The sequence below is a fragment of the Mus musculus genome, chromosome 3 (assembly GCF_000001635.26).
Source record: "Mus musculus strain C57BL/6J chromosome 3, GRCm38.p6 C57BL/6J".
NCBI classification, from domain to species: domain Eukaryota; kingdom Metazoa; phylum Chordata; class Mammalia; order Rodentia; family Muridae; genus Mus; species Mus musculus.
In genome coordinates this window covers 86519432-86530587 of record NC_000069.6, presented here as the reverse complement: position 1 = coordinate 86530587, position 11156 = coordinate 86519432, and the positions used below count along the sequence as shown (strand labels likewise).

The window sequence follows — 11156 nt, the reverse complement described above, 5'->3', positions numbered from 1 at the left end:
CTGTGGTCCTCAAAACAGAAAACAAGAATTCACTTACTCTTTCTTTACTTCATTGTTTGGGTCCCTAGTTTACATAAAAACTAATACAGTGATATCATTTCAAAATAAATTTACAATATATACAAGGTAGTTACACAAGCACAAGACAATTGTTTGAACTCAGTTAATGATATAAAATTCCCCTTAGTTGAGAAGGAAAGAGGCAGTACCCAGATGGTTGTGTGCAGGGCTTTGATAGTCAAAGAGCTGGCATAGGTACTTCATCATTCTGCCTTCCTACATTTATCTGTTAAAATTATTATCAAATATCAGGCAGGATGCAGTAGTGAACCCCAGGCTGCTCCTTGTCTTTAGGGGAATGATACAATGAGGGCCTATTCATCAGTGCAGCAATCGGCACAAGTAATTAGTTCCCTAGACTGAGATTTGCTATAAAGCCTATTTCAGTCAGTACCACAAACATATGATGGTGCAAAGCTAATGAAAGCTGCTAAAATTTGTTAACCTTTTCTATCATCAATCCTTCTAATACCCTATGCTTCAGTATTATGCAAAGGTAGTAAATTATTAATTTGTCATTAATTCATCTTTCTATATTTTCTGTCAAATTAAATGATGTCATTCTTCTTGATAACAATTAAAATTATAAGAGATGCTAACTTACTATGATAAAATTATTACTAAATTAGGTAACAAAAGATTCTACTATAATGCACACAGTGAAATCAAGTCCAATGTCTATTAAACCATTTGCACAATGGTACTGTGTATCAGAAAATTTGAAAAATTATTTAAAAATTACTCACAAATTGGCCTGTAACTCAGAATATTCAATGTGAATATTAACCAAAGTAAAAGGGAAACAGGAAAATAGTTATATATAGGCTCTAACACTAATTTTAAAAAAGCCAAACTGGTGACTTTGGGCTGATAAAATAAAAGCACCAATGTACTAGGAACTAGAAAATTAAATCACATAGAAAAAAAGTTTATAAAGGTAAGTTTAATTTCATAGCTACATATATGTGTGTCTTAAAATATGAATGTTTTATGGAAACTTTAAAAATGATCAGATGTAATCCAAACATGGAGCTGTGTGCATTAGAATGCTAGTACCATCTGTAACCTACTGGGCCTGTTATCACCCAAAGAACATTTGCTTAACAAGATTTGGTTAAGAATATCTGAAGAAAAACTAGTATTACTTATTTCAGAACACATACATGGAAAGAAATTTTTTTAAAAAAAAAATCAAAATTTTGCTTTTATTTTACTATATTTTATTCTGTTCGGTTTGGTTGTTATCTCCTAGAAGCTGTTCTTTTCTAATGAGAGACAGAAAGGGAGTAGATGCAGGTAGGAGAAAAGGTAGGAAGGAACTGGGAGAAGTAGATGGAAGGAAAACTCTATTCAGATAATATTGAAGAAGAAAAGAATCTATGTTTAATAAAAGGGGAATAATCACCAAGGAAACCAGTAATTCAAACACATCTCTTTGCAGAGTCTTCATGCAAAGCAATGTTCCATGTGATGTGGAATATTAAGTCCTGAAGGACTGGACTTCTAATCAAGCAGCTAGTTACTGGTCTCATTGGTGGAAAATGGCATTGTCTAATTCTCTGAAGGAAAAGAAACTCACATTTGTTTTTCAAATGTCAGAAATTGCTAGTATGAAGTCAGAAATGAACCTAGTCTTATTTCTAAAAAGATTCCAAAGATATTTGAATTGATGGTGTAAGCCTGTGTTTAGTAACACCTAGAAATATTTAATACTTTCTTCAGAAGACATAATGTGCCTCTATAAAGATGCTGGATGCAGAGCCTGGGAAGACGGCTTAGTGGATAAAGTGTCTACTGCAGAAGTGTAAGATAAGCACCCACATTGGAATCCCCAGGACCTATGTAAGAATCATAGCCCCAGCCATGTTGCCTGCAATCCCAGCTCTGGGAGGTGGAAACAAGAAGATGAAGGTAGATTTCTGAAAGGTCAGTTTAGCCAAGTCACAGAGCTCCAGACAGACCAAGAGATCCTACCTCAAAAACAAAGTAAGGTAGCGAGAAATAGTAGAAAACATCCATTGTAGTTTTCTGGCCCTGATTCATGTACATAAGAGTCACGCGCATATATGTACCCATGTACCACCATACCCATATATCAAATGTGAGAGACACAATCTTTAAGTACTAAAACTAGGAACTATCTGATTTTTAAAAGGTATTGGTAGCCTGGAATTTGAATGTCTGTTTATCTTTTTTTTTCATTCTTTGACAAAAATCATATAGGTATAGTGGGTTTTTAAAAATCAACCAATTATATTCCTTTTTAAAAATCCCTTCACCAAGACTGGGGAGTTGGCTCAATCAGTAAAGAACAGGCCCTGAAAGCATGAGGACATGAATTTAATCTCCAGCATCCATATAAAAGGCTAGGAGTAGTGAGGTATGCTTGTAATACCAGCATAAGGGAGACAGAGACAGTCAGATGGCTAGGGCTCACTGGCCATCAGTGAGCCTCAGCAACCAGTAAGATGCCTTCTGAAAAACAAGGTGGTTGGTGGCTTCTCACAAATGACATCTTCTACAGTACTGTTTCCATATGACTTTTTCTAAATGTCTTCAATGTTAGCTGTTCCTGCCTGTATCCTCTCTCCTACCCTGTTATTCTAACCGTTTCCATTTATCCTGCTCCCTTATAAATAATGATGCTTATCTTCCCTTGCATGAAATACCCACCCTATGTCTTCTTACTAATTTCCTGACCTCTATGGGTATTCCATATGAAACACACATATCTAGGATTCAAAGCTAAGATGCAGAGATAAAAAATTAAAAAAGAAATGACATCCAGGTTTCTGATCTGGGTAATCTCACTAAGAATGATTATTTTGAGCTCAATTAATGTATCTATAAATTTTGTAGCTATATTTCTTCATCTCTCTCTCTCCCTTCCTCTGCCCCCCCCACATACACACACACACACACACACACACAAAACCCTTTTACATATATGTGATTATATACACAACACCTTTAATGCATCAGGGCAATCTATATCTAAGAATATAAAGTGCCATTTCCAATTTTGCTATATGGACTCTATTACAGGAACAGAACTGAAGCTACTCTTGAGAAGCAATTGTACTTAGCTTCAGTGAATAAGCCATGCACGGTGACCAGTGGCTTCATTAGGTAATGATTACATCACACCTAACCAACTGAGTAAACTAAAAATGAAGTATTAAAACAAGACAAAAACCAGTAAGGCAGAATTTATATTCATTCATTCATTAACTGTAGGGTGCAACATGAAGGAATCCAATTACTATTTTTATATGCAAATTACATGAGATTTAAAGTTTAGTTCTCCTTAGAGAGAGTATGGGAAGCCAACCAGGTAACTAATATACTGTAAATAGATGGGTAATATAATACAAGATTCAAATTTTTTCTAAAAATAATTATTAAATATTCACTTTGAGACAATGCTTGGACAAAAAACTTATTAAGATGTTTTCATGAAGAATTTCCTGACTCCATGAAGAATACAACTGTGAAAATAAAATAAAAACCACAAAGTCATATGTAATTGAGCAGAGACTCTTCTATACAACAAGTAAGAAGTACAATTCCAGAGAGCATTATTCTGAGCACAATTTGTGTTGATGGTGTACTATGGAAAAGCGCAATGGTCCTTCTGTGCTATTACATGACACAGACCAAGGGTCCTCAGGGCAGCCTGCTTTGCCCCTTATGTTCAATGCTCAGGTTCCTTTCTTTTCCCTGCTGTGTTTAAACCCAGTAACAGGAATCAGAGCAACTGGGTTTAAACCCAGCAACACTGACAGTTGCTTGCTATAGGAAAAAGTAGTCATCAGGAAGGGGTCTAAAATCAAAATAAATCACAATTTAAAAAAATAATCATGTACAAGAACTATTTAATTTTGTCTGAATATGCTGATTAAGCTTAGGATGAATTATTAATACAACTTGTTTCCTGGATGTTAGTTGACTGGAATATAATAGTTTTCAGTCAGTGTTAATTACTGAAATCAGTGGTTGGGATGGAAGTATCTTAAATACTTTAAGGGTAATGAGATAATATCTATTGTTAAATGAGTCGAACATATGTGACTGTCATCTTCTGGGTTTTAGTGTTATTGTAATGAAACCTGAATCTATGTCAATGAAAGAATGTCAGTTTTAAAAAGAAAAGCTGTCACAATGCAACACTTTTAGAAAACTTTTCTGTTTCCCACCTTTCCTATTTTGCTGTGACAATATCTGATAAATCCTGATAGCCTTAACAGAAGTCAGTAGTAAATTCTTCCAGCCAAAGCAGAGCTCCACATCCTGGAGAATTTTAGCACATCATATTTTGTATTCGATTTATATAACCAAGTATTTTTAAATTCCTGTATCTGGAAAACTTCTATTTCCATATTTTTAGATTTAAAAAATTCATGGTAGGCATTAGCTACAACTTAAATAAATGATAATCCCTTGGAAGCAGTAAACATTTGCAGCGCACTGTCAGCTAGAAGATGGAAGTGCCCACTTTCTGTAAGGGTTTCACTCTGTGTATAAATCTCAGTGAAATAATGTGCAGGTAGAATATATGGTACCATACAATGTGAGTGAATGTGTTCTCTCACAAAGTGAAATCTATGGTGCCTTCATGCAGATAGAAAAACATTAGTGGAAACCTCTGCTTACTAAGTATCCACTGTGAGTCAAGCAAGGTGACCTATGTACTGTGTAGTCTTAATAAAACGGACAAGGAACAAAGCTAAAACCAGAATCTCCAACTGTGTGATTCCCAGAAGATTTTCTAAAGGGAAATTCATGCTTTACTAAAGCTTGACATGTAAATGTTGCACAACCTGGAGCCATTAGAGTAATGTGTATCATACTGAATTATATAGCGTGATGACTGTCACAGTCCTGAGCTTCAGCGTGGTTTTGGAATATCTATTTACTTTCTAAATCCCTTCAAATACTCATTTTCAATTATAATTACTATTTCATAAAAAATAATGCAGCCAAGTCAATTACTCAAGAAATTGTCCTAGGATTTCCCTGGTTGCTATAAACCTTCTCATCATTTCCTCGTTCACTTAGCCTTTTTATTAGGAACTGTAAGCAAATCGAAATAAGAGATAATTATACTATCAATTAAATCTCTAACACAAGGTAAGTAAAACTAACAAAGGTAAGTAAATGATGTCATCAAAAGTCGTGTTGAAAGGTAACTAAATATAACAATGCATTAAATAAACACATTTACTGCTCTCAGCAAATCTGAGAAAGACACCTTATGATCAAGACTCCATGACCTGTAATGATTAAATACTACTCTCATTATTCTGAAAGTGAAGAAATCATCACTGACTGCTAAAGCAATGGAGTTTTCACAACATGGCATTTGCTCCACACTATCTTGTTGGTTACTACTGCAGCTATGATCAAAATACTAATTAACCTTGCCTGGGAAGATGGAGAGTTTCATTAGCTTGTCAATGATGATCTGTTCTGTAGGTTCAGTGAGGAGAAGGGGTTTTGTGTATCTCATTACCAAGCATAGTAACTGTTACAAAGAAGACAATAAATAAATGACTAAAGGATGAATAGATGACTTTTAAACAGAAACGTAAAATAATAAATACACTGCTGGACAAAATAGAGAGGGCATTGCAAGCCAAAGAACTGGCGCAAGTGAACACATGGAGACAAAGGGCACTTTCACCTTGAGGAATTCAGGTGCGATCACAGCAAGGCAGCCTCAAGAGGGCAAAAGCTGACTTGTGGCATGGGACTAGGTAGCAGTGCTTAAAGGCCTTGAGATGTTTACTCAAGAACTTGTTAACAGAACTTGGATTCAACAGAGACAATTGGGGCTCTCATATCAGATGAACTTATTAGCTTTGTGATTTGTATGGCAGCAATATGAAGAGGACTGAGTTAAGGCAGTAGAGATGTAGACTAGGTCAAGGTTTGAGAGGGACCTGTCTGAAGTAGAATAGATAAACCTCTTATGGGTGGGAAAGAAAAAAGGAAGGAGATAATAAGAATAAAGGCAAGTGCCATGAAAGAATGAAGATGCTATTTTCATGAAATGAATAATAAGAAGGTGTGGATTGAACTAATAACCCAGGTCTTGGATGCCTAGTAATACTTAAACAAGTACTTGGAACAGGAAAATAACAGAACTCTGACTCCTGAAAGAGAATCCATTCGCCAGATTTAAAATGAAGTTAATGAGCCTTGGATTCAGTGACTCTAGACATTCATCTAAAAAAGGTCCGTGTTCACTATAAGGCAAGCATAACACTAGATCCAAGAGAAAAGCCCATTTAAAAGATAGGAGAAAAGTGAGGGTGGAATTTGGGAAATTCCATTTTTTTTTTCATTGCAGAAGAAAGGAACGGAAAAAAAAACAAAACAGAAAGTGTCTACTGCTTGCAACACACACACACAAAAAAAACCCAAACCCAAAAATGAACAAACAAAAAACAAAACAACAAAACCTCCAAAAGTTGGGAGGGAAATAAAGGAGGTTTCTAGGAGAAGTTACAGTATGAAGAGGAGGGTGGATATAACTAAAATACATTGTATACAATAGGAAATTTTCACACAATAGATCTTTAAAAAGAAAGAGCAGAGACACAGCTCCAAGGAAATGGTGGTAAGAAAAGCAAGAGAGCTCAGGTACAGAGAGATAAAGAAGACCTTTCTCTTTCTTTCTTTCTTTCTTTCTTTCTTTCTTTCTTTCTTTCTTTCTTTCTTTCTTTTGAAAGCCTTTCTCTTTCTTTCTTTCTTATATACTTTAGGGTATATAATCTATATATACACCATAAAGCCCACCTACTTAAAGAGTACAATGCAATGATTTCTCATGTGTCTCCAGATTATATAACCATACTTATGATCTAATTTTATAATAATTTTATTAACATCACTCCCCACAGAAAAACTCACTCTCTCTTACAAGTCTAACTCCACTCCCCTGTTTCTTGGTCATTACCCATTTGAAAGAAATTATATGATATATAGGATTTGGGGACTGGCTTCTTTTCTTGGTTTGTTTGTTTTTGCTCCAACCATATAGTAAAATGTAGGGCTCACACTTCTGCTCTATATCTCTATCTTCCTTCTCTCGTCATCTTTCTTCTCTCTCTTCTCTGTCCCTACTCCAACTATTTTATTCTGCCTACATTCTTGCTTTCTGTGGTAGGGATTAAATACAATCTCTCACGCATGCTAATCACGCATTGCATCCAAAGCCCAGACTCCACATTCTTTCTAATTACTGAATAGGCATTCCATTGAATAGTCTACACTGTGTTCAGATGTGCTGAAATATTATCAGGGCCCAAGGATATGACTACTCTTCTCAAGCACATCTGTTTAAATGCAGTGCATTTCACTGTGAAGCACCTTTATCCTCTCACTTCCCCCTTTTCACAACCTTCAATTTTATTCTCATTATGAGAAAAAATGGTGAGACATGACTAAGCAGTTATGAGGTCCAGATGAGACTGGAAGTTGTTACTTCCAGATAACACTAATCTGTAAAACTGTACAAATCCCACTTTGCCCTGCTAATTCAATAACCTGGGAGTAGAAAAAGCCTTAGTTAGATTTATTTTCAAGATTTAGAACTGATTTGATTAAAAGATCAAAAGATGGAGGCTAAGGAAATAGAATAGTCTCCTGAGAATGTCTGTAAGGATGAATCCCTGCTAGGCCACAACAAACAGCAAAAATAGAGTAGTCCCATCAGTGATGCAGCGCAATGGCAGTCCCATTAGATTATATGCTCCAGATGTCACAGCCATCTTGGTTTGTGTAACTGCTCTTCGTGATAGTCACAAATAATGAACTAATTTATAAATGATACATTCATTTATTTAAAAAAATCACTGTGTTGCAGGGATACATGCTTGCATATATAATTAATTACATCATTGCCATATATTATTATAAAAACACAAAACTGAGCATATTATAGGGATACTGTATAATGTTTCAATACAGATAAATAATATTGTATAATATTTAAACCAGGTTAAAAAGTAGCTACCTAGAAAAACACCATTTGTCTGTGGTTAAAACTCTGAACATTTGGTACCCAATAATCTATCTTCAATTTCTCTGAGATTAGCCATTTGAGATGGAAATTAATTGATATGAGATATCAATTGATTGAGATGAGATATCAATTGATTGGGATGAGATACTTGCCCTACTGTGCCTAGCTTATTTCACTTAAAATAATGACCTCCAGTTCCATCGTCATTGTCATAAACTACAGGTTACCCAACTTTTCCATGACTAAATATCTACTCTGTATGTATGTCATGTTTACATCGTCCACTCCTTACTTTATGTACATTTAGGCTGCTTCTCTTTTCTTGTGTATTGTAAACAGTGTCTCAATAAACATACAAATGTATATATCTTTGAAGCAATGATTTCATTTCATGCTGAAAAGTAATCAGGGGTAAAATTCCAGGGAAAAAATACATATATTTTATTTTCAACTTTTTGATATCTTCCCCCTTAAAGACTATGCTATGTTCCAGCCAACCAGACCCACGGGTATCTTTCCCTCTGTTTCTTCTCAGCTTAGGTTAACTTGACTTTTCTGGTAACTGTTAATCTTAACAGGGTGAGGTGATACCATATTATTGCTTAGATTTACATTTCCTGGTGATTAATGATATTGTATGTTTTTGTCATAGAGACTATCCACTTATTTACTGTTCTGTTTGCATTTATGTTTGATTTTTTGGGAGGGGAGGAGTCAAATTATGTACAAGTGGCTAACCTCATGCTATCTATATAGCTAAGCTACTCTCAGATTGGTGAGCGCCCTGACTTTACCTCTGGAGTTCTCAGATTACAGAAGTGCTATCACTCTCAATATTGCTGTCCATCTCAATGTCTCCATTGGGCAATGTGCCTATTTATATATCTATTGCCCATTATTTAACTGGGTGCTTTATCAATTATATTTTTGGAATTCATATATATTATGGGTGCTAACCTCTTGTCAATATGTTCATAACTACTTTGTCCCATTATGATTTTGTTTTCCCTACTTCTATGATCAGCAATATTGGTATTTTGATAGGTAATGTATTAGAATATTTTAAACTGTATTAAGTATCATAGATATTTTAATAGCACTGACTATGGAAATATATGAAGAAAAGTATCTTTACACTCTTGGAGGGTCCTCTTAACTTTCACCAATGTTTTATAATTTTCATTGTATATTAAGTTTTAATTTCCTATCGATTGATAGAAATCAATATCAATTAATAAATGTTCCCAGTCCTTTCATGTGGTACTGTTAAGAATTTCAGTTTGTCAGGAGTGGATGGGTTTGTGAGCAGGGAGAGGTGGGAGGGCATAGGGGATTTTCTGAGGGGAAAATAGGAAAGGGGATAGATATATTTGAAATGTAAATAAAGAAAATATCTAATAATAAAAAATTTAGGAAAGGGGATAACATTTCAAATGTAAATAAAGAAAATATCTAATAAAAAATTTAAAAAGGAAAAAAGAAAAGAACTGCAGGAAAGTATTCAAGACATTGCATAATGAGAAATAAAACAATGTGGTGTTAAAAAAAAGAATTTCAGCTTGTCATGCAAAAGAAGGCAAATCAATACTTTCTTATCTCCATGCACAACGCTCAAGTCCAAGTGAAACACCGACCTCCACATAAAACCAGATACACTGAAACTAATAGAAAAGAAAGTGGAGAAGAGCCTTGAAGATATGGGCACAGGAGAAATTTTTCTGAATAGAACACCAATGACTTATGTTCTAAGATCAAGAATTGATAAACGGAACCTCATAAAATTACAAAGCTTCTGTAAGCAAAGAAAACTGTCAATAGGACGAAACAGCAACCCACAGATTGGGAAAAGGTCTTTACCAACCCTACATCCAATAGAGGACTAATATCCAATATATCTTAAGAATTCAAGAAGTTAGACTCCAGAGAATCAAATAACCCTATTAAAAAATGGGGTACAGAGCTAAACAAAGAATTCTCAATCGAGGAACATCAAATGGCTTCGAAGCACCTAAAGAAATGTTCAACATCCTTAGTCATCAGGAAAATGCAAATAAAAACGACCCTCACACCAGTCAGAATGGCTAAGATCAAAAATTCAGGTAACAGCAGATGCTGGAAATCAGTTGGGCCATTCCTCAGAAAACTGGACACAGGACTACCTGAGGACCAAGCAATACCACTCCTGAGCATATACCCAGAACATGCTCCAGTATGTAACAAAGACACATGCTCCACTATGTTCACAGCAGCCTTATTTATAATAGTCAGATGTCCCTCAACGGAGGAACGGATACAGAAAATGTGGTACATTTACACAATGGGGTACTACTCAGCTATTAAAAACAAATTCATGAAATTCTTAGGCAAATGGACGGAACTAGAAAATATCATCCTGAGTGAGGTACCTCGATCACGAAAGAACACACATGGTATGCACTCGCTGATAAATGGATATTAATTCAGAAGCTCTGAATACCCAAGATACAATTCACAGAACACATTAAGCTCAAGAAGAAGGAAGACCAAAGTGTGGATACTTCAGTCCTTCTTAGAAGAGGGAACAAAATACCCATGGCAGGAGATATAGAGACAAAGTGTGGAGCAGAGACTGAAGGAAAGACCGTCCACAGACTGCCCCACCTGAGGATCCATCCCATATGCAGTCACCAAACCCAGACACTATTGTGGATACCAACAAGTGCTTGCTGACAGGAGCCTGATATAGTTGTCTCCTAAGAGGCTATGCAAGTGCCCGACAAATTCAGAGGTGGATGCTCTCAGCCAACCACTGGACTGAGCACAAGGTCCCCAATGGGGGAGCTAGAGAAATGACTAAAGGGGCTGAAGGAATTTGCAGCCTCATAAGAACCAACAATATGAACCAACTAGTACCCCCAGAGCACCCAGGGACTAAAGTAAACCACCAACCAAAAAATACACAGGAAGGGACCCATGGCTCTAGCTACATATGTAGTAGAGGATGGCCTTGTTGGAGATCAATAGGAGGAGAGGCCCTTGGTACTGAGAAGGCTGGATGCCCTAATGTAGGGGAATGCCAGGACAGGGA

The 11156-nt window shown here is 35.8% G+C and overlaps 1 protein-coding gene across 9 annotated transcripts in view; it reads right to left on the bottom strand.

The window, feature by feature from the left end:
- The window catches only part of Lrba (LPS-responsive beige-like anchor), a 559239-nt gene that overhangs the window by 252107 nt on the left and 295976 nt on the right, over nt 1–11156 (bottom strand). The window lies entirely within an intron of this gene.